The 25071-nt window shown below is 38.1% G+C and overlaps 1 protein-coding gene across 1 annotated transcript in view; it reads right to left on the bottom strand.

Annotated features, from left to right (window-relative positions):
* The window catches only part of Fgf10 (fibroblast growth factor 10), a 77042-nt gene that overhangs the window by 50466 nt on the left and 1505 nt on the right, over positions 1-25071 (bottom strand). The window lies entirely within an intron of this gene.

The raw sequence follows: 25071 nt of genomic DNA, 5'->3' as shown, positions 1-25071 counted from the left end.
ACTGTTTCCCTGGTGTCATCAGTTTTCAGCCATGCTCTTCTGGCTTTTAATCCGTGAACACACAAACTAGGGCAGAACTGTTAGCATGAATTATTTTCAGTCTCTCCTCTAGAATGTATGCTTCCCTCAAAAAGTGTTTCCTGTGTGTCTAGCCCAAGACCCTACCATACCCACCGCTGTACTGATTACTCCGCTTGCATTAAGAAATTATAGACGTCGTTATACTACCTTCTTTAGATTCTAAATTAGGTGCTTGTAGAATTTTCAAGGATAGGGCTAAAGTCTTCTGCTTTATTGTTACTATAAAGGTGATCATTTCTGTGACAGACGCTTTCTATATGGATTAAATGGGTCTGAAACTCACTATCCTCTTAACCCAGTCTCCAAAGTTATGTATTGAGATTCGGGAAACTACCAGATTGGCATCCAATCTCTTTACTATGCCAACGGATATACATCAAGAATTTATATTATATGATGAAAGCCATCATTACTCTATTAAAAGAAGCAAGACATTTTTAGCAATACAATTACCAACTGAATTATTGTCGACATTAGTAATGTCATTGTGCTGTTAATAATATATTTCAAGAGTCGAAACTTTTAAGAAGGCCTTCGGTGGTCTTCTGATCTTTCCTATATTAAACTTTTAGCATTTGTGAATGAATGTTATCTTAATTATCTCTCTGAATTCATATAGAACACAAGCTAAAGTATCCAGAAATATCTAATGTTAAAAGCAACTCTGGATTGTTAGAAACAATAATAAATTTTTAATGAATAGTCATTTGTAGGAGTAACTCCATGTCAAGATCATTCTTCAGCACTGAAATCTTGACTGCAAGGGCGATAATCAGAGGGTTTACTCCTTCAGCTGAATGCAGCTTCTGTTGCCCTACAGAAGCTCCCTGAGTCTTTTTTCCTGGTAGTTTATTGCCAAAAAGAAAGTCAGAGAAATAACAGCTGAGACTTTTCAGACACTCATGGGAGCTTGCTAGGCAGAGGCATGTGAAGACTACATCAAGGGCACTCTCGGTTTTTCCCCCCCAGGGGCAATGACACAGATTTGAGGGTCGGATAGTCAGACCTGTAAGAACTACTCAGTGCATGGGGATGGCCCACCATGTTAGTTAGGAGAGCAAGCCTAGGTGCATCACCGTGAAAACTCAGTGAGGACTCAGAGCTCCACTCCAGATGACTGATCATCACATAAGAATTTGGAAGGGGTCAGAACATCTGGAATTATCTCTCCAGATAAAAGCCTCGTTTAGGACCTGAGCCAGGGAGGCAAGAGAAATCTGCCTCGCACGTCTGGCAAGGCTTAGACACACTGGACTTGATGGGCCTGACAAACCCATTCTTATGCAGCACTTAATAAATCTGCATTCGGTGTTGTGTATAGGTTGCTTTGAGTTTTTTTCTTTTTTTTAATACCGATTTTATTTTGTCTGCTGGGCACTTTTGTAGTCACAATTTTCACAGCACCTAGATACCATTCCTTTTGCCATATCTGCATTCATAAAGTCCCTGGAATACACACATACCTAATCCACTGCCCATCTCTCCCCCTATTGCTACATTTATTGGAAAGGTTGATCTTACATTGCTAAAATTACATCCACCTCATTTCTTCTTTCTGCTTCAACACTGAGGATTTTTCAAAGGGAACAGGAATGCTAAAAAAAACCTTACCAAGTTCATTAAACACAAGGAAGGGACATGCTATTCCGTAATGATTGGATTCAAGTAGTCCTAGCTTGGGACCAGTGTTTTGCTAATCATTGTACACACACAGCAACTAGCTTAAGTTAGCCTTGGTTTTCCTGAAAATTGGAAATATACTCCTTGCTACATAATATTTTTGATTGAATTGGTTAGGACGTATGAACAGTACTTATATTTTACCGTGTCTTTCTCTACATTTTCCCACATATGACAGAATTACTATCCCTCACAGTGACTCATGCGATGAATCATGTACATACTGCACCACTCTACCATATACAGAGATTTCATAAAATACAAATAGATACTGTCTGTTAAATAGTAAACGCCTGATTTCTTTTGTCACCTTACCATGATAGATTTAATTCTCTCTGCTATAATCTGTGCTGCTGTTCTGTCTCTCTTACCATCGCCCTAATGTCTTAAAGATGACCTATGTATCCTTTAGTCCCCGACAAAGAGAAGTCCTCTCTGGGGAAACTTGAGCTGTATCCTTTATCCTAACCCAAACACTTAGACCCCCCCACTTAGGCTTACATTTTACTCTCCTTTATTCCTTTCCTTCTCTATTATTCGGGATGTTATGCACCTGTGTGAATACCTATGGTTCCCTCCGCTACCAAATTGTGAGCAGCAAGTAAAAGTAACGACTACTCACCTTACCATCCTAAACTAGTTCACCAAGTACAGTGAGCACTCAGTGTGTGTTTGCCGAGTGATAGACACACTTCTGAATGAGAGACTCTAGAACTTCCTCAATATTCCACAACACTATTTACGTAGCTTTTGTAGTTTAATTTGGGCTAAACAACAGAAGAGTCTAACCGACCTAAAAGCATATCATTTAGAAATGTATTCTTACATGAATGTTACCTGGACCTTCTGGTAAGCAGGAGTAATGAAGACGGAATTTTAAAGCTTCAGGGAATGATTATACCAGCAGTGAACCAGCCAGACTCAGATGTTGGCTATTCTTGAAATCAGTAGCAATTTAAAAACTATAAACTGGAAAATCTAAAATCCATTCAGAGGATGATGTTGGACTGTTCTAAAGTTCTATGAGTACTTTGAAGCAAGTGTCACAGTCTGTGGTTTTGTCTGAACTGCCATATTTATTCCAAGAAAATAAAATAGACATTGAATGTTGTCGAATGCATCTTGAAAAATATAATCAGAGAATGAAAATATTCAACCACTTTTAAAGAAACATTTCAGTTATGTATTGATAGTATCTTTCCCCATTGAGGGATTCTCTTTACCATGTGAACAAAAAGTTCATAGTAACCTTGTACTTGTATCGTGTCATTAGGAAATGTATCTTTAAGTTAGTGGGATAGGAATGACGATATCCTGTACTTGAAATCCTTTCCACTTTTATATACACTTTTGGTCTATAGAGATCCTCATTCTTTCTTTTCTCTAGCTAGTTTCTTATTTGGTCGAGACACATTTTCATTAGACTTTATATAACACAAACTACCTGAATAAAATTACCCATATAGTAAGGCAGCAAATTAATGACTGTAGTAAACATGACATTTTATACTTAATGTGCTTTGTGTAATTCAAAATGTATCTCAGAAAGTTATAACTCCAGGAAGCACAGTAAAAAGTAAAAGGATATAAACTCTAATTACAGACTTGGGTTTACTGACTCAGAGACTCACAAAGACATCTAAGTTATATATTTTCTTTTGCAATTTAAATTGTGTGCATATGTGTGATTTATACATATGTGTTCGCACATGTGTGTGTGTCTATGGGAATGCAAAGGTGAGTATGTGCTGTGACGTTTAGTGGTTGACATCTGTTGTCTTTATTGATTTCTCTCCATTTTATCTTTGGAGATAATGTTTGTCACTGAACCCAGAGCTCACCAATTCTGCTGCACTGTGTGGCCAGGGATCTCAAAGAAGCCTGCCTTCCTCCACCATGTTCACCCCATCCTTACCCTTTTAACATCCTTGAAATCTGAACTTGAAGCATATCTACATACTGTGGTAGACAAGCTCTTTGAACCATCATCCAAGCCTCCTCAATTCACATTACAAAAATAAACGTGTGTGTGTGCGTGTGTGTGTGTGTGTGTGTGTGCGTGCGTGCGTGCGTGTGTGTGTGTGTGTGTGAGAGAGAGAGAGAGAGAGAGAGAGAGAGAGAGAGAGAGATTTGAAATGAACTACCTTATTCATCCCAAGAAGGGGTATATTTAGACATGCATGCTGAAAAGTGAAAATAGATAATATAATATGTATGTATAAGGAATATATTCATTAATATATATTACATATATCCAGATATTTAACCAAATACTAGGTCTGGCTATTAACAAACACAGTGTAAATCTCCAGTTGTGATTACCATTCTTAAGAGTGGGAAAGAGATGTCAGAATGATGGGTATGGTTTGTGGAACGAGCATGGAGTGACCTAAATGACCTCTGGAAGTCTCTTCTGTACCTTAGAACCTCCACTCTCATGTTATAGTCCAAGATTAGCTGTCAACACACTTTAGCAGGGTATCTTGTAGGATTCTAGACATTGCCACAGTCAGTTCTTTAATCACTGTCTCTTTGGGTCTCTTTATACCTCATTCCTGATGCTCAATGCCACTCTCAAGTCCTGTGACAACAGCAAAATCTCTCTTTTTAGTATTTTTCCCCTCTTCCTAGATCCTGATTCTGAAATGTTATTTAAAAATACATTTGGAAGGAAATTCAATACCTTCCTTCCCCTCCCCCCTCTTACTCCATAAAATTCCTACACCACTCTGAGCCATGACTAACATGTACAGTGTGCTTGCAATGAAAGCTTTTCCCTCCGAAATATCCTGACTGCGGATATTCACTTTTATGACTCGAAGCTTTGATTAAGACATATGTTGAAAGCACAAATCAGTTTTCATCCCAGTCCCAGGTTTCTCCCTTTGTCATTAAAACACTTGTAGGGTGACCTCATCCAACTATACTCAGTTGCTACAAACAGCCAGTGTTACTAAAAAGGAAAAAACACAAAGTCAAAATAAATATCCAACTACAGGCACAGTTAGCCACAAGTGTTAGAACATTTGGCATGCTTTCAAAGTACAAAAATAAATGTGTGTGTGAGTGTGTGTATACATACATATATGAAGTATTAAATATAGTATAGCCTGGGCACAATACATGGAAATTAGATAATAACTGAGTGCAAACAATAAAGATAAGTCACTTCTCTTCCTTCTTTAGGATTATGCATTTTATCCTCTAATCTCTTGAAACTTCTTATCGCCATGATTTTAAAACTCCTGGATTTTAGCTAAGCCAATGGGGATCGTTTACTTCCTCAGCTTCACAATAATTAATTCCTATTTTGTGGCATTTTATTTTTCCCCACCCTCTCCCTGATGGAAACCAATTAGAATAATGAGGGCAAAAGGTTATATATACATCTGGCCCTTGCATTTAACATCCTGATTTATCTCGTATGCTTTGCGGGGAAGAACGGTAAACGTGGGCAGGGAGACCCTTCTACTTATTTTTGACACAAGAAAAACATGAACTGTTCTCTTTTTTTTCACATGTGTGACATCTGAAAGGACTCAGACGTGGCAACATGAAGGAAATCACTGTGCCTTAAGTCCATGTTTAATTGTCAGAGCCAGGAAGAAGGAGGTGAAGAGAGAAGGCGGTGCTTACATGGGCTGATGCTTCTTGAGAGGCTGGGTCGAGCAGCGTGGCTTTCATTATATGTAAGTGAATTAGTCTGTTTCCTTTAAACAGGGGAGATTAACAAGCCACCAAGGGCCTGCTGTGGGATTCTGACACTTTTAGTGGCTTGTGACATATGATTTGTGAATATCAATTCTCCTTCAAAAGCAAAAGGCAACTTTACCATTAGCATGAAGTATGCCAAAAGCTGACTTTGGATTCGTTTAGTTGAAATTGATTAGAAAAGCCACTTCCTAAGGTGGGGGAGTAAATCTCTCCTTTAATCCAGAATTCTGATAATTCTTCAATTATCCTTCGGATTTAGAAATGACTTTATGTAGATTTGGGGATTTACTAAGAATAAGTATTTTAATAAAGAGAATTGGTTGGGGGTCTTGAACTAGAGCACTATGGGGAACATAAATTGAAGGGAGAATATCAACAGTACCAAAAGAATTTCAAATAATTGCTTTTAAACACACACACACACACACACACACACACACACACACACACACACACTCTCACAGTTTCACTATATAGCACCAGCTTTCCTGGAACTCACTATGTAGAGGAGGCTGGCCTCAAACTGAGAGATTTGTCTGCCTCTGCCTCTCAGGTATACGAGTACACTGTAGCTGTCTTCAGACACACCAGAAGAGGGCATCAGATCCCATTACAGATGGTTGTGAGCCACCATGTGGTTGCTGGGAATTGAACTCAGGACCTCTGGAAGAGCAGTCAGCGCTCTTAACCACTGAGCCATCTCTCCAGCTCTTGCCTCTGCTCTCAAGTGCTACTTCTGGCCATAAAAATTTGCTTTCTTAGTGAAGAACATGTCTTCAGGCAGTATGGCCTCAGAATAAAATTTCATAAATGGAAAATAACAAATATTTTCCTCATATGTAAATAAGTAAGACAAATGTTGACAGTGAGGAATTATATATGAATTCAAACTGGAAGAACTCATATTGGAAAAGAATTTACACTATAACTCTATCATGTTTGTCATGCTTTGAAAAGGACAGTATTGAGAAATAGACTATTCTTTTAAAGTCTGTTTCCTTTTTTGAGAATACAAAGACAAAAACAGGAGCCAGATTTGTGTAGCTGCAGGCAAAAAACAATCTCTAGATAACAAGAAGAAATATTATGGGGTCTTTATGTAAGAAAAATTAAATAAAGAAAATCGAGTGCAACTTAAGTTCCAATAGCTATGGAACTCAATTTGTGGAACACACTGTATACCAGACTGATGTATGGAAGAAGGATTTTAAAATGCACTAGGTGAGGAGAGTAGAGTGCATAGAAACAAGAACCACACTAACAGGGCTCAAAATCCTAGGGCCTCCATTGAGTGAAGATGATAAAATTTCAGTGACATTAATCAGTGGCCATGAATGTGTCCCACTATAAAATATCTATTAGATAGGTTTTCCTGGTCTCCACACCATTTATTTTTTATTATTTATTTTTCCCTGAAATGAGGGCAGAGGTGAAGCAAGGCGAAAAGGATAGCAAAGACAATATCTATTGCTATTATTTTATGCAAGCCCAAAAACAGCTGAGGGAATGTTTGAAACTGGGGGACAGATAAGTATCAGTCTCCTTCAATTAGTTTGCATCAACCACTCAGTGCTGCCTAATTAAAATCGTACACACATGTTCTCAAATGTGACCTGCTCAACCAACTGATTCTGCAGATGTCCACAAAGATAACACAAAAAGTTACAATGACACAGGAAGACTATGTGTGTGGATTCAAAACTGGTCTGATAATTGGAGCCTGCATATTGTCCTATGACAGACTTCCGGAAGCCAGAATTTTCTGTCAGATCTACGTGAACACAGGTATCTTACTGAGTAGTTCATTTGTTTTTACGGCAAAATAAGAATTGGATAATTTATTATAAGTTTTTTTTTAACCCCTCATTCCACCTCACCAAAAAGTCACTATTTCACTAAAATTCACTACTTATTGTTATAATTATTTTTGTGTGTGTGGATGTGTATGGGATATGGGAAGACTGCATGTTCCACAGCGTGTATGTGCATGTCAGAGGATAACATTGTGGAGTTGGTTCTCTTCTACCTTTCCTGGGCAAGTCATCTTGCTGGCTAACCCCCTCCCCCATAAAATTTAACTTAGTTAAATTTATTATTGTTGTGTATGCATGCGTGAGTGTGTGTGTACACCTGTAGAGGTCAGAGGTCAGAGGACAACTTTCGGGAGTAGATTTTCTCCTTTCTACCAGGGTTGTCACAAGGCTCAATGTCAGATCACCAGGCCTGTGGGCCACTGCACACAAGATGTTTGAGCCATCTCTGTGGCCAAAACTAGTAGTGCTGGAGATTAGTTCAGCTGGTAGGGTACTTGTTTACCATAAGTGAGGTGCTGGGTTTGATCCCTAAAACCAAAGAGATATTCGCATGTAATCCCAGCACTAAAGAAACAGAGGCAAGAGCATCAGACGTTCAAGGTCGCCCTTGGCTATACGGGGAGTTGGAAGTTAGTCTGGTCTACTTGAAACCCTGGCAGATGCATGAAAAGTCACTCTTGTGGGAAAGTTAAAACTTCAGAGTGTCAATGAACAGCAGCGTATGCAGGTAAGATGGGTCAAGACAAGGACAGCAAGGTTTTAGTCTATAGTCACTGTTTCCAAAAGGCGAAGTGATATTCAACAGGACAGTCAACAGATGGTGCTTTTCTTGTAATTAAAATTAGTGGTTTCATTGTTGGTTTTGTTTTTAAGTAGGGGAAACGGTTTCTCTTTTGGATCACAAAGGTTATGGTCTCATACACCAACACAACAGGCGGTAGCAAATAATGCAGCCCCCATGTTGTCTGTGGGGATCGTGACAAGCTCAAGCCTTTTACTTTAGATTTGAGACTAATGAATTCTGGTCAGTGTCACTAGCCGTTTGTTCAACTGAACAGTCTAAGTATCCTTGTTAAATTATTTTACAGCCTATAATAAAGAGAGAAAAGTTTGTAAACAACAAAACTAAAATGGTGCACCTTAGCTATGCTACACGTTGTTAATTCTTTATTAGCTACCTCAGATTCATATTTGTTGTGACTTTACCAAAGTAATTCCCATGAGGAACACTGGGCCACTGGTCTAAGTCTTGTATGAGGTTGCCTTTGTCAGTAGAAAAGAAATGGCATAAATATTAAAAGTGATGCTATTGTTTGTATGCAAAAAAATCAAAACAAAATAAAACAAAAAATGAAGGTGGACAAAGTAACCTGTATGTATGTATGTATGTATGTATGTATGTATGTATGTATGTATTTTAATTTAACCACATTACCAATCTTATTTCTTCGAGGGAAAAAAGAATGTTGTGTTCAGGAAGTAAACCTCAATTCTAACAATGAAAAGAAGGAATTTCTCACAGCACAGAGGCATGCTCCAAACAGCCTGAGGAATGACTAAGTTCCAAAGATAGCATGCAAAGAAAGCTCTCTCTGGTATTCCTTCTTAGTCCTACCAGCTTTGGAAGTTTTACTTCAGTCTCAGATGGTCACTTGGAGAGCTAAGGTGCTGGTAGAAGTTTTAGGGTCAGAGGCACATGCACCGAAATTCCTGTGGCTTCTAAATCAATGGAGGGAAAAGCCCTCAAACTCTAAAGTTTGTTTACACAGTGTCATCTGGTGCAGCATCTCCAGCTCTCACTCCTAAAGAACAGTGGCAGAACACACGGGTATAGTGAGCAAACAGCCAGTTGAAGGAGAGGATCACATTTTCTTCTCCCTCCTTCCAGCTTTAGCGCTCGCGCGCGTGCGCGCGAATACACACACACACACACACACACACACACACACACACACACACACACACACACACACACACGCATGCACGCACGCACGCACACACACACACAGTGAACTGAAAACTGACCCAATCTCAGCTCTATCAGAAAACCCCTGTCAGTAAGCAAGGGGCGGCGGAACGCAAGCATCTGTTTTAACTTATGTTAAAAATGACTTCCCTTTTATAGAACATACTGGCACTTTCTCCCTTTCCAGAATATATGTAAGAATGGAAAGTGTGCCAGCACGGGAAGTGTGCATGAAGATTTTTCTGCCAATTTTTCAAGTTATCCTAAACTCAAAACAACTTGGCCACTCCCGGTGTTACCTTTCTTAAAGATTGATTGACAGAGTAAAATCAAATGAAGCTGTTCATCACAGTTCAGATTACTGTCTGGGAATCTGTTCTGTCTCCCACTCCACTCCATAAATTATCTCTCGATTAGGATCCATAATTTGCATTTGAATAATCACACCAATACATTCTGGTCATGCGATCTAATCTGTAAATGTGTTTCTGAAATACTATTTATTGTCCATTATTATAAAATAGTTCCAATCCGGCTTCCCTCTCCTGCTTCTAAGCTCTTTTGTTAAATGCTTATTGGAAGGAATCTTATATATTAAGAGTAATGAGTAGGGACTAGAGTCCAATTGAGTCTTGTAGCCATTTTACCACTAAAAACAATGTAGGAGCGAATGCCCTAGAGACTTGAACTACCTCATGTTCTATGACTGGTTTCAAAGCATAAAACTAGAATGTTCTGTTAAAAGTAATTCTGGATTACATGTCTTACCTAATTCTTTTGCACCATAATGTTGTTCATAGCTGTAGTCACCCAGGTATCTCTACCATTACTTTTATTTTCAAATCCTTATAGGTCTAGCCCAACATATAAGGGAGCATTAAGGAGAAAAGTAGGGGCTGGGGTAGTCAGCCACAGCTTGATGGAAGTCCTGTTGTCTTAAGGCTGGACAGCAAAATGTTTCTCTTCTATTTGTAAGTTCTATAGCTTTCACTGTAATGATAGGAACTATCTTTAAGAAGTAATGTTAGTTGTAGAACCACAGACCCTCAAACTTCAGGAGATAACTATAGTACTGTGAAAACATCTTGAGGTAGGACAGGTTGGAATATGGTCTGTCGTTTGAGCGTTATACATTCTCACATATAGAGGAGAGTTTTTACCGTTAATTTTTAAAAAGAACAGACACGTAGTAACTTCAGGCAACTCTTTTAACCTTGAAGACATTCTTCAAAAAGTAGCACTAATTAACTGTACCTACTAACTACTTTTATTTTATGTACATTGGTGTTTTGTTTGCCTGCGCTGCTTGCCCTATGTCTGTGCACCGTGTAGGCACTGTGTACACAAGGAGGCCATAAGACACCATCCAGTCCACTAGAACTGCAGTTCTAGATAGAGATGATTGTATGCCACCATGAGAGTGCTGGGAACTGAACCCAGCTCCTGTAGTAGAGAAACAAGCGTTCCTAACTGCTAAGCTGTTTCTCCAGCCCAAATTACCTACTTTTATAATTCGATCTTCAGTCACCTACGGTTACAAAGGGGACTTTTTCAATAGGAAGGGTTTCCATGGAGTTAGCAAGAGTCTCAAGAGAGCTGATCTTGGATCCACACAAGGGAAACCTTTCAACCCAGCCAACGTGAGTTGACATCACTGCAAAAAAGGACCGTCTGGATAGTCAAATTCTGTATTGACTAAGCAATGCTTTTAAAAATTGTAGTAACAGAAAGGCTACATGAGCATAAAAACAATGAAACAAAAACAGTCTTTTAAACTACGTCCTAAAAACAAGTAATCATTTAAACGTATCCATTTATATTTAGGCAGGCCTGGGGTACCACTCTGAGCCTTCTTGTTTGACAAGTATTTTTGCATTTATCATCCCATTGAGTCTTTCTAGAGGAGCTGAGAAAGCAGGTGCATCCAGGCATCTCCCTCATCCAGTTAAGAGGTAGATGGATTTCTGTAATGTTCATGTATTGGACTCTACATTTAGTGTTATCTACCATAAGATATGACGTTGTCTGTTCTTAATTTGGTCTATATAAGGCTGCCATCATTGACTCTAACACTGGAAGCTTAAAACAGCAGCAGGCTGTTACCTCATAGGTTTGGCATCTGTATATTTAGTATCAGTTTCCCTGGGCTGACATTAAAGTGTTAGGGGGTTATATGGGCTAGGCCTCAATACCTTTCAGGGGACGTTCTAGTCCATGCCCCCTTCAGCTTCTGAACCCACAATTGTTTTGTTCCTCCTGGCCCACCTGCTGCATTGAAAGCCAGAAGTGCATCATCCTCAAATCTCTGCACCCATCATTAAATCACATCCTGCCTTGCACGGATATATCTCGTCTCCTTTTGCATTTTCGTATAAGGTTATTTCTGAGGACATTTAGGGTTTACCTAGATAGCCATAATAATCTCATCTTAATATTTTAATTCTGTCAGCAAAACTATACCATATAAGGTCATATCCACAACCTATGAAGACTACAACCTGTTACCTTTGTCTGTCTATTGTTTTACCTTTTAAGATTTCTGGATGCACCCAAATTTACATGCATTCCATAGCATCCCTCAACATTCTTCCGAAGATTCCATCAATTATACTATAATATTTTCAAAATCAAATACCAGTAGTTCAAATATCTCGAATTTTATATTTTAAATAACACAATCTATCTGAAAACAAAATTATTCTCTACTAGTTTTTCTATAAAACCCGAATACAAATAATTTACTCTCAAATGTAGAAACAAAATCTGCAGAGAATTGCAGCTATGCATAGTACAATTCCCCAAAGAAGCCAATACATGGAGGAGGAAAGGGTCCTCCATAGTCCCAAGCCATTTTAGACCCAACAGTGTTAGTTTGGGAACAGTTTTTTTTTCACCTGCAAGACCAGCATCTGGCTACACAATTGGAAGATTGTTGCCTGTCTACTCAAAGAGTTAAGTTTGTACACAGACTCTGTGGTCACAGTGACCTTTGTTTGTTTCTGAAGATAGCACGTGCTTGTGGCTGAAAAGTTTTACTCAGTTTATTCTCCTCACTATCCATAGAAATGTGTGGGACACTTGACAATCTTGCTTCGTCTTCCCTATTTTTATCGTATTTTAATCCAAAGCAGCAGTTTTGCTGACTCAACATTCTCACCATCATCGTGGGCCATTTACATGCATCACAGGGAATCCTCACCAATATACCTTGGTCAGTTTCATTGTTATTCCTGGCTACTATTGAAATGGCACAAGTGTCACTTCTCTACGGCCAGCCTAAGAATACTCTATGGCATTCCAGCAGCTCCCTGGGCCTACTCTTTCTAAAAGCATGTCTCCTAGTTTAAAAATATTTTGCAACTGAATAAGCTGAGATTTTTTTCCCAAGTCATCCAATGCTTTCTCTACTTAACAGGTCTCTTTTCAATGTTTCCCCTTTCTCTTGAATTTTATCGTAGCAACAAGAAGCAGGCTGTCTGTCTGTCAACATTAGCACTAAGGATGTTCCCAGATTGTCACGTTTACCACTTACAAACTGAACCTCCAACTCAACAATCACCTGTCCTCCAGGTTCCAATAACACAGCCGTCATTTCCCCCACACTTTCCCCAGAAGCAATGCTAAGAATGTTATTTTCAGCAACACCTGTTTATTAAGGGATGGATAGGATACTCCTAGGTGACTTAGGCTTTACTATACCTAAAAGTCTTCCATATTCTAACTAGAGTATTTTTAACGCCTACCTTTCTACCAGGTGTCTGTTTCAGAGAAAAACAAAACAAAACAAAACAAAAACTCTGCATTTTTAAATACAAGTCTAAAAATTCTTCACTTTTACGCTTCTAATCATTGCTTATAAAAGCCTTCTTTCTACTTTGCATGTCAAAAATAACTATGGCTTCTGTAACAAAAGACCACAAAGATGCTTATGTTAGCACAAATGCATTATTTTACTACCTTTGTGGCGGAGCAGATGTCCAATATCAGCATCCGTTTCAGAGGATATACCTCAAGGGGCCAAAGGGATCAAACTCTTCTGTGGTTTTTGAAGGAAAATCTGCTCTTCTCCTAGTCCAGCTACAGGTTCCACACTTCTTGCCTTGTGGCTCTTTCAGTCATACTCAGAACGAACACTGTATCATTGTATCTTCTGACTTCTCATCAAATCATCTTCTCCCTTCTCCATTTAATATTCCTCAGCATTTCATAATTGAAACATTGGTGATAGCCTATCAGGTCCACACAGCTAAAGAGATATAATGTCCGTCACGGAATGTATACAGCTCAACATTGCATCCACAGGACTGAAGGGTTAGGCCCTGATGTCTATGAACAACTACTGTTAAGAAGTTAGCATGTTCTAGCTACTATTTCCCAGTAGAGGTATGTTTCTGAAATCTGTTCCTTCATTCACGGGATGAATTTAACCAAACTTGAGTAGTTTCTGATGATTTAGCTCAATTTGGTGGCACTCATTTTGGAGATAAGTCTCGGAGGCCAAGATAAAGTAAATGACCTGTTTAAGATCGTACAGTAAATGTTTTGACAAAATCAAGACTGCGCACCACTTCCCTTTACTCCCACTAATTGCCGTACATTATTCTTACCCTCTAAAGGAATTACTAAGAACTTCAAATTTCCAAACAGCCACCATATTGTCCAAGAATAAAAATAAATAACTGAAATCAGAAACAACTCTCACCAGAAGCATTAATTGTACAGGGGAGGAAAGCCATTATTCACTTCCATATAATATAATAGAAAATAATCTTATAAAAGTAGGAAATATGTAGGGACTATTAAAAATGATTAATTTCATACTATCACAATTTTAATTCAGAGGTTTGGGTGAACTTGAGTATTTCCGAGTCAGATAACTAACAATCACCCTTCTAAAGTATTTTCCCATTTCTCAGAATTGGAGACTAAAATTGGAATTTTATGGGATCATTTATATCAGTCCCTTCTCTACAAGCACACGGGATATTAATCATGCTTTTTGGAACATATGACTGACCCAAGAAAAGTCTCAATGCGTCCACTAAGGCTATAAAGTGAAGATGATTAATTTGTTTAATAATAAAAGTGGAGAAAACCGATCGCATATGCCACATGCTGAATTAAGTGCTTATTATCAAAGCTCAGTGAGACATAGTGTATACCCATAACAACTTTCTCAACTAGGATGAAGCTAGGAAAAAGCAGTGACTCGTCAAATGCAAAACTGTATTAGCATACATGGGAGAGAGAGGGTTTTGTATACATCAGATATTGACGCATATGAACTGTGCATCTTCAACATGGATACGACTTTCAGGCTTAATTTTCTCTTCTAGAAATAGCATGGGGTAACAATGACTGCCTTACTGTTATACTATTATTACTTTGAGAATGAGCCAATGAAAACGTAAATATACTGTAAACTATAAAGCAAAGTTAGGTAGTGTATTATCAATGTTATACCTACTTTAAAAATTTTACCTAATCCGAGGCTCATCCTAGATAATGGGATAATTAGTGACAATACAAGTTGCTCATAGCATCAAAGACTGATGACCGTCAACACCTCTCGGTTCTGTACCGTGTCCGGTATTTACGATTTCCATTTTCAGTCACAGTTGTAAATCTATGAACACATCTTTGTATCGGTAACATGGTAGATTATTAGTAACCCATTTGCTCAGGTGCAGAACAAAGCCTTGGACAGTAGCTTGGCTAAGATCACACTGCCATGACATTTCAGAATTCAGATTTCTTTTTCCCCAAACGTCTGACTACGAAGCACCCAGCTTCATTGCTGGATATCATTATATACATGTTGTCAGCATCACAGGCCTTGTTTGTTTAAAAAATACCGAAGTATTTCATTTCCAGGATAATGACCTGTAGCCAACTTTGTTATTTCCTATGATCATCTACATCAAGGAAGCCTAAGACGGTGCAGGAGAAGAGGAAATGCTCAGTCTGGCCATGTGGCGTAGCATCCCAGTAGTGCTACTGGGGAATTAGCTTCTGTGTATACAACTCTTCCCAGTGACCCACATGTTAAGAGCATGTAAAGCTGGCCATATTTCAAATTTTAAACTAATGACCACTTCAAGATCTGCTCTATGTTCTTATTTAAAAAAAATGTTCCGTGTTATTGTTTTTAATCCAACTAGAATTTTTTGCTCCTGGCTATATTTTCATTATGTCAATTATAAGCCTACAGAATGACTTTTTCCCCCCCAAATACTTCTGTTTGCTTGCTTTCTGTGTTTTCCTCTATTTCATAAAGTAAATGAGGGGGCTGCAGAGATGGCTCAGAGGTTAGCAGCCACACTTGCTGGTCTTTCAGATGATCTGGCTTCAGTTCCTGGCCCCCACGTGGTGACTCATTATAACTCAAATGCCAGGGAATCTAACACCTTCTTTTGACCTCTTTGGGGATCAGGCATGCACGTGGTACACATATATACATGCAAGCAAGACACACACATACACACACACACACTCACACGTATACACGCACATACATACATATGATATGATAAACCAAAAGATAAAATTAACTGGGGATAATGTTAAAAACGAAGAATGTATGTTTTACCCAAAACCGTGTCCAGGTAATACCATAACAGAAAAACAGAAGCCCTAAAACATAGGGATATATACACAGTCACTTCTTATGTGACAGCAAGTTCTGAGTTTGTATTGTGTGCCACTAGACTGTAAGCCATTCACTCTGTTGCCATGCCACCTCCTAAATGCCTTTTTAAAAACACTGTGCATGCTCTAGTGTCCTCTTCTGGGGAATTCTTACTCCTGTCTATTCTGTCATGTCCTACTGGGATCACTTCCTCCTGTGATCTTATGTCATCAATCTCTGCTCCAGTTAGTATTTGCTCCTTGCATAATTCGACCCTGCTTCTCAGCTCTGAGTGTAAATGGCATCCTATTCTCTTTCAGCTCCCTGTGATGAACTCTTGTCTCAAGAACGAAAACTTGTAAGGGAGTAGCCCAAAAGGTTGAAGCAAAGGGACAGGAAGTGAATGCAAAGAGCCCAATGTCTTGGCAGTCCTCGTCCAAAACCAGATCCTCTTGATGTATAATGTGACTTAAGATATTTAATTTTGGAAGACCTTGTTCTTTTCTCCCCCTGCCTCTCATCCTGTATTCTCTCTTCATTTCTCCATCCTTCCTTTCTTCATTACTCCAGTTTTCCTTCTTAGTCAGACTTCGATGGTCAATGTTCAAATATCTGTTATCAGTCTCTTGAAGACTCTCTACTCTTTCTTCAAACTTAAGAATACTATGAGCATCATAATTCAAATCAAATCCCAGGTGATGTGTATGGTGCTTCAAATTGTATTTCTTTAATGTTAGTGCGGTTGATTTAACAAATAACAATTAGTTGTTTTTCCTTGAGAAAAAACCCGAAAGTATTATATTCATTTAAAAATGCTATATCTACTTGATGAAGGTGTTTCATATGGCACATAATATTAAGGTGTCCATGTATCAAGTCCCATTTCTGTGAACTTTGCTCAAGTCTAGCCTCGGGGTGCCTTGTCCTAGCTTCCAGCACTTCCTTTAACCCCACCTCTCCAGGACCTTCACTAGCCACAAAGCACTTGCTGTGTTTCTAGTTCTAGTATGTACATATCTCTCCCATAGCTTTCACTATAGCATTCTCAATATTGTCATGTTTCTATTGAGTTAATTAATGAGGGGTTTCTCTATTTTTATTTTTATTATGTAGGAAAGAGAAGAAAACTTAATGTGCTTATTTTACTCATGGCACATTGCGCAAAGCTGTACACTCTTGTCTTGCAATTTGCAACCAGACCTGTGACTTCTAAGTCTACTTTCACTCTACGGCCATATTTAATTACATTGAATCAAAGCCCATGCTTTTTTAAATTCCATCGTTAAGGTATAGTTTCTTTAGCAAGACTTGGATCTGAGCTTTCTTTCTGCTGATACACAGGCTATTGGTGACCTCTGTGGGATTTCTCTTATATCACAGGGTCTCATTTCACTTAATTTAACATCCAGTTGAATGCCAAGAGTTGGGTTATATTTTCCTGTCAGGTCAGCCCTTTTGGAGTGCCGTGCTTTTCACTGCCTGAACTCTATCCAGGGAGTTAAAACGCTTGTCTTCGGTGCTCTAGTAAAATTCCTACCCTCTTCTTGGAGTATATACCTGCGCGCTTTGGGTTCTCTAGTTGTACTTCTCTGCCAGCCCCTGGAATTTTTGTCACATGTTTTACACTAGCTTTCAGGCTGGTTGGATGTCCCCTGCATCTTTGTTTGTCAGGCATTTATACCGTAATCTGATTGGCATCTTTGTCACTCTCCTTCCAGATCTATGTGATGTACCCTTCTAGAGATACACTCTAAAACTGCCCAGAAAAATCTGATGAGTACTGTTATTAATATTTTTACAAAAATATCCCCTTTAGATGTAAATATGTCATGTGTTGACACATTTATCATATTACAGAGTATTAATACCTATTTCTTTAATTCCACTGGTAAATCAGAAACAATTTAGAAAGCTTAACTTTTAGTTACTATTACAGAAACGTATAAATTGAATGCATAAAAAGAGCCTGACTTTGTTTACAGAACTAATGATTCTAATTTAGCAGGTAGTTCCCAAAGGTGCTTTCTTAGGAGAAGAATATGAATACAGATACATGTGGCTGAAGAATCTAACTACTGTGCAGTGTTTCAAAATATTGCTAATAGAGATATACTTCTCTGTTTTTGCTTAAACAGGAGTGTATATATATATATATCCTATGTATGTAACATATATATATATATATATATATATATATATTTCCTCATCAATGACTAGGATTAACAAAGGTATGGATTCATTTTTTTAAAAGTCAATTACATTTGCCCAAGCTCTACACAGTTGTTTGATAATCCTTGGGATGTTATGATAGTTGGGAGTATCAAGTAACTCTAAACCAGTATTTATGTACTCCTACATATGGAGAAAACACTCACTCTTAAATTATCTTTGTTTTTCTTTATGTAAGTTTAGAAGAAGGTATGGAGATAAGTAAGGTAGCAGAGGATCAAGAGAGTAGTGCAAGTCAAAAAAAAGTAGTTAAAAGAATAGAAAACAAAACATTACACATAGGTATTTGGGAAGGAGTTTCCCCTGGAAATCAAACATAGAATTATGTTCAAGTAACGATCCCGCGTCCCCGCTCCTGTTAGTGTAGGCAGAGTTTAGAAGAACCTACCCTGGGATAAGGAGGAATTAGCTGGCAGTTCAATATAATGAGGCTACTAGTGACTGTCCAATTTAAACTGAGGGAGTTCTTGTGCATTGAATATAAACTGTCTAATGCCCAAAGTATCTCTCTGAGCTTCTGGCCCTGGCTATCACCTTGGGTGCTAAGTGGTGATTTGTTTGGGTTTGAAGATATGCAGTAGGTTAAGGACCTGGCAAAAAATAAGTTAAAAACAAACAAAAATGGAAGAGAAAATAGTGGGAGAGGTGATAAACTAATAAGGGATTCCCAGTCAAAGGATACCTCAAAACAAGGCTACTAGCAAGTAACTGAGCCTTGAGTCGAGTTGCAATACCACAGATGGCAACCCAATCTCAACACAGTAGCCAAACCTTAAGAAGAATTGAGATTAAAACAACAATTAGACTTATCAAGAAAGTGAGCATCCTAAAAGGTGCCTGAAAGAAAAAAAGAACATATTTTTTTTCTGTAGTATAATACGGCCTCTAAATAAGTCTTTTATCTTTCAGTTAACCAACACTGCAGAATTAGGTTATAATCGTAGTGGAATTATTAGGTTTGTCTAGTTAATTTAATTATTTAAAGTTTAGGGTACATCAGCTTAATCAAGACATTACCTTCTATTAAGCTTAGTTAGGTAATAAATTAACATTTCTATCACATCATCCACTGCAGGAAGCATGCCAAACATCTGAAAGTTCCTCATTAATGATAACACACATACTGACAGGCTAGGGATAGGTAAAGGTAGACAGATTTCGGCAGAAGAATTATTAGGTGAGCTCTACGATGAGGTAATGCCGTACTGCCAGCACTATGAATCTATCAAACGGTAATTGGATGCACGTGTTAGCAGCAGTAAAAAGTCACTGTCCAGTTATCCACCTTACATGGGAATCTACTCTGAGTGTCTTCTTTGATTTATTGTTCCAATTAGAACACAATGTTCAAAGAAAGAACACAAGTGACCTGATTTAAAGGCAAGAAGTCCTGACAGCCATTATTTTGTAGGTTATCTGGCTCCCTGGTAGATATTGTGAATGTTTCTATTAATTACAAAATAGTTAAAAAGAAGTTCTCCATTTTAAAAGTATACTATATAATATCAAAATTTTGTATCCATTAATTTGGAATTGGAGTATAACTGATGGATCCTAAGACTCAGATACATTTCCTTCTTCTAATTTAAAGGCACACTTTATGATATTTTTGGTCGTATTCACTGCTGGTTCAGGTAAATGTAATACTGCGAGATGTGCTGATGTTAGAAAGTCAATACCTTAAATCTGGAAAAGAAAGTTTAAAATTCTGTCAGGTGGTAAATAAAAAAGTAATCTTAAGTAATTGTAATCTACCTTGCAATGTTTATATACATTTGTAAAATAATACTTGAAACAAAATGAACCTTGTTATATCTCTGAACTGTTTGAAAAAAACTATTACAGTTAAATGAACAGCGATTAGTAGTTCATCTCACTGTAAAATAGCAAGAGGTTTTTAACTTCTTCAATGGAAACGCTAATATTTTACTTACTTATATTAAGCAAACATCAACTATTAATGTTGACAAATGTTGGAACAATCATAGTAAAACTGTCATTTGAATTGCTATTCATTGCAAAGTTCAGAGAATTAATGTTAAAATAGATTAAAATCACCTTGAATACTCATGTGTTCTCATACTGGGGAAGGACAATAAATATAATTTTCACTATAATTTTTGATAAGCATACAGGCCTTAAGGCTTGGGAAAGACACAGATAGAGATCCATGGGCAGCTCATAAATGTGAGGAACATAAGTCCGTTTTAAATGAGCTGCCAACCTTTTCCCCTACATTTCAGTTTGTGGAAAGCTAGACATTTGGATAATAAATGGGTTTTTTCCTCTGACCATTAAGGTAATTGTATAAGAATTTAAAGTATCTATTCACGCTCATTGCGAGCTATTTAATTTCTTAGGAAACACGAGCATAAGAGTTTATGTGAAAGCTGAATAGTGACAATGTAGAAAATGTGCAGACAGTGGGTTTTGATTTAATGGGACCCTTCTTTTTCAAAAATTGTGTGTTTAAATAAAAATGCCCTGTGCCTTTACGTACCAAGATCCTGAAGTTGCCAAGACCTAGGAGTTGGGGCCTAAATTCTCCTCCTCCAACACCAATATGTTATTCCAGCCAACTGGTTTGTTGGGTTCTTCTAGTAGTGGTTATAAATCAGGTTTATGAAGAGGAAAGTCTCAAATTGTGCATTTTAATGGATTTATGATAAAGCCATCAAAGTGGAGGGTCCACATGGTACGGATGCAGTAAAGGTAATAAGACAGTGTCATGTAAACATTACATACAGTGACTCTACTTTCATAAATCCTCCATGCTGATGATTAAATGTTTCTGGTTATAAATTTTGCAAGAAAATTCTAGAAAGAACCACAATTGTAAATAAGACACCAGCGGAAGCCATAAATTGCTCGTAGGATTCCCCCACACATACTCCAGAAAACACTTGAGTATTTATTATGAGGCAATACTGTAGTTCCTTCTCTCCTCAACACTTTTTAAGACTTCATTCAATAATAAACTACATTCCTGACTAAAGAGTAATAATAATACAAGCCTCTAAGGTGTTGGGTTTTTTTTTTTCTAGCATCACTACCCATCATTTTTAAGTGGCAAAGTATCTGTTTGATTTACCCATTTGCTTTACAGCATTCCTACTATCTATAGCTTTAAGTCTCTATAATGTCACTCTTTGTAGAATCGGTCCTCTGTTAAGAGGTTCCTGCAACAGCCTAAGCTCCCAAAGGTATTTACAATCAAATTATTTTATTGCACATGGGAACAATTAAGCATTTGGCCCTCAGCTGTAAACAATTACCATATACAATGACATTCATGGGTTTTCTTAAATAGGCATGTATTCCTAATGACCTCTGTTAACAGAAGTGAGATTGATGTATGTGTGCTTTGTGTGTGTCCGTGAGCAATTATATTCTCAAACCTAATATCAGGACAGAGCCCTGACCTGAAGGACACAGTGACAGTGTCTGGTACCACATGGCCACCTGCAATGATTATCTTTTAATATTCACTTTATCCCCACGGTCCTTTTACTTCTCTTCTAGTGAAGTTGGAAATGGATTAGTGTTCACAGCAAAAGGCAACGTGAGTTCTAGATGATTCGTTTGTAGGAGATTTGGAGGGTCTTGGTCTAATAAACTGAGACCTACAGCTTCCAAGGAGAGGTAATTAGATGGGGGTGGATTCCTGCTATGCTTTCACTGGTTTGCAGTTGTGTGATTTGAAAGTCCACTTATTCCAACCTTAGCTTTCATCCTTTCCAATGTGGATAATTTTATCAAAGTTGTGGACTATTGTAAATATTGAGTGTCATAAAGAGATGGATTGCATGTTATATATCCCTTGCCTCTCTCTTTTCTCTCAGAAAGACCCATAAGCCCTGAGACTCTGTATTGGGAATATCTATTTAGTTGTCTCTAGTTTGGGGCTATATTTTCCTTTCCCTAGATTCCTCTTTTCTTCAAGTGACAACCATGGGAGGAAACTCACAGCTGTTTTCCTCATGTTCAGGAATAAGTCAACCAGTCTCATTTGCAAAGGGACCTAACAGCTGTATCCAGCCTTTCTAGGAGGTCAGAACTAGACCTGAGTGGTAATGTTTCAAGGGCAAAGCTCTCGATGTAAGGAATGATAAAACAAAACCTAAATGAGCCTGCACATATCTAGTGACAGACACGCCATAGCTATTCTCAATTATTCAAGCTTTTTCAGCCTTCCAGCAGGAGAAACATAATTCACCCCTACTCTCTTTATTCCACTTCCAAACAAAAGCAAAGAGCAAAGAAAATATACACCCCTACTGCCCTTCTAAAGAAAAAAAAAGAGCTATAGTGATCACTCAGTTGGAGAAGAGTTTCTTTAACACATGTCGAAACTTCAGAACTATTCAAAATAGGGTGTTAGCTTTGGAGGAAGAAGTTAGAAAATCATTTTGTGATACTTATGACTGAGTTCTTTTCTTCCCCTTTGTTAGCATTTTGCTGGCAATGAGCCAGTGAAACAGCTGTTCAGTTATCCAAGGCATCACAAACATATCAGCCCTTAGGTAAGTTGTGATGGTATTCTGGAGCAATAACACCGGGGTCAAATGGAACAAAAAAAATTAGTCTTAAAATAAGCAAATCCCAAAAGGACAGCTTTGTGTACTGAGACTAATTAATATCTTGTTTAGGGAAATGGCACTGAAATGTGGTTTTAGACAAGGAACTAACACTTTTCAGAGATTAGATATCCTGATATTTAACAGGCTACTTTTTGGTGGGCTGGCTGGCTGGCCACCCTGTGGGTGTGGCAAATGTTTCTCACGTGCAATTATGGAATAGTTGAACAATATCTTACTGATAGTGTGTATTTCAGCTGAATAAGCCCAGCTGGAGATGACAGCGACACTCTGATTGCTGGGCCAAACGTGAGATTAAGGTTTCTTCAATCTGTTCTTTTCCCTCGCTGTGCTTTCATACACATGTTCTAGGAAAGCTTAAATTAGTGATGCTCTGGCAATATTTAGTAATACAACCACCCTCCCTTTTAAACCATTCATTAAAGCATTCTTCTTATATTATACATTTAGCTTATAATTTCAAAAGAGAGTATTAGTAATTAGTATATATTATCCCACACAAAAAAGAGAATGCCTTTTTTTTTAAGTGTTTGGGTGGAAATTTGCTGCCCTTGTTTATGCAGTAAAAGTTGCATAATTTTCTCATTTGGGATAGTTCATATTGTAAAAATAAAACTCAATGTGTTCCCCGGGAGTCATTTTGCTAAGTAGTTCATGGCACAGGAATCATTATTTTACAAAATAGTCATCTATGGATCATAAACTAAAATAGCGGCAGGTTGATCATTACATCACATAAAAATCAAAGCAGGCCAACAGCAAGACTGAGCTCTTCTCAAAACATCAAAAGAAGGAAGTAGCCTAAGGATTAAACCTTAGAAATTTTATTCCATGGCTTTGTGTTTTCCATATGAACTAATGGAAATCAAGCTATGGGGATTAAAAAAAAAAAAAGACAAACAAAAACAAAAACCTGCAACCCAAGCTTAGTTCTTCCTTTGAGTGGGTACCACCACCCGATTCTACTTTAGAAGTAGGCAAAAATGTTAAATTAGGTAATCAAACCATAAGGGCTATCTATAGGATCCGTAGCACTCAGTGACAGACTTTCAAGGAGGAGTACTCATTCTTACTAATAGAATTCCAGCTACTTTCTAAGCACCAGAATGAGATACGTGTGTGTGTGTGTGTGTGTGTGTGTGTGTGTGTGTGTGTGTGTGTGTGTATGTAAAAAGGTATTTAATATTTCCAAAACTAAACTTTCAAATGCTTCTGCAAATGTATTGCTCATAAAGGCATTGCTAATTTTAATGAGCTATTAGGATACAAGCAAGTGAAGACTAGCGAACATTAATGTTGGTCCTCCGAGAAGAAATCTGAGTCTTAATTCCTGTAATCTCTATCGAAAAATAAAATGCTTAATTCTGGTCATTTGTCACTTTCATCAGGACCTGATAGACTCTGAGTCGAAACTTATGAAATGGCTATGACTCACATATTTAAGTTTACTGGCCAATATATACTCAGAATTCCCAAAGAACTATCACAAAAAGTTCCCCTTGAAAGGTGACTTGGAATTTACTGAAAGAGCCAAGTGGTCATTAAAGATGTTTAAATGTCATTGTCTACTGTCTTCAGTGCGCCATTACCTAGCCTTGGGATCCTTTCAAACAACAATCAATGGAGGATGAATAAGTCTCGGCACTTGAAAGTAACCAGGAAAGGAAACCAACAGAATAATCTGGCTTGGCTGGCTTGATTCAAGAAGAGACATGGTATCCACCCCTTCTCTCCCCATTCTTCCTCCCCTTTCAGCCCCCCAGCTCCCCACCCCCCACAAGACAGAACCAAAAGAAAGACCAGGGAGAAAGGAAACCCGGAGAGAAAGAGATCCAAGGGTCCCCTTGCAGAATGTGTGCTGGGAGACCAACCTCGCCCTATGGGATCCAGCCTTGGAAAACAGACGTGGGCTTTTACTTTGAAAATAAAAGGATGACAATGAAATTTGTGTGAGGTCTGCGTGAATCCAGTCCCAGATGTTTACAATGCTGTAGTACTATGCCTCTGCAATATGAGAGGTTTCAGAAGAAACAGTACAACAAGACACCACAAAGCAGCGCATATGCGATTGACAATGCAGACATGAGCATCATGTTACCGAGAGAAGGCAGGCAGGAGACAAATAGCAGCGGTACTGCCCGAAAAACTAACTTCATGGACTGCAATCACTCAAACCGAAATGAAGGACCCGAAAGGAGGGGTTAAAAAAAAAATCAAAACCAGGGAAAATAAACTCTTTAGCCTCTATCTAGAAGTGGTGGGGCTTTTGCTGGGGACCAGGGGGACAGTGGAAGTGACTTTTCTTCCTTCAAGTTCCCATAAAGCTCCTACAATTGACACTGGATAATTATTTTCAGCTTT

Source organism: Rattus norvegicus, chromosome 2 (genome assembly GCF_036323735.1).
Source record: "Rattus norvegicus strain BN/NHsdMcwi chromosome 2, GRCr8, whole genome shotgun sequence".
Taxonomy (NCBI): Eukaryota; Metazoa; Chordata; class Mammalia; order Rodentia; family Muridae; genus Rattus; species Rattus norvegicus.
The sequence above is the reverse complement of the archived record's forward strand: the minus strand, read 5'-3'. Positions and strand labels throughout refer to the sequence as shown.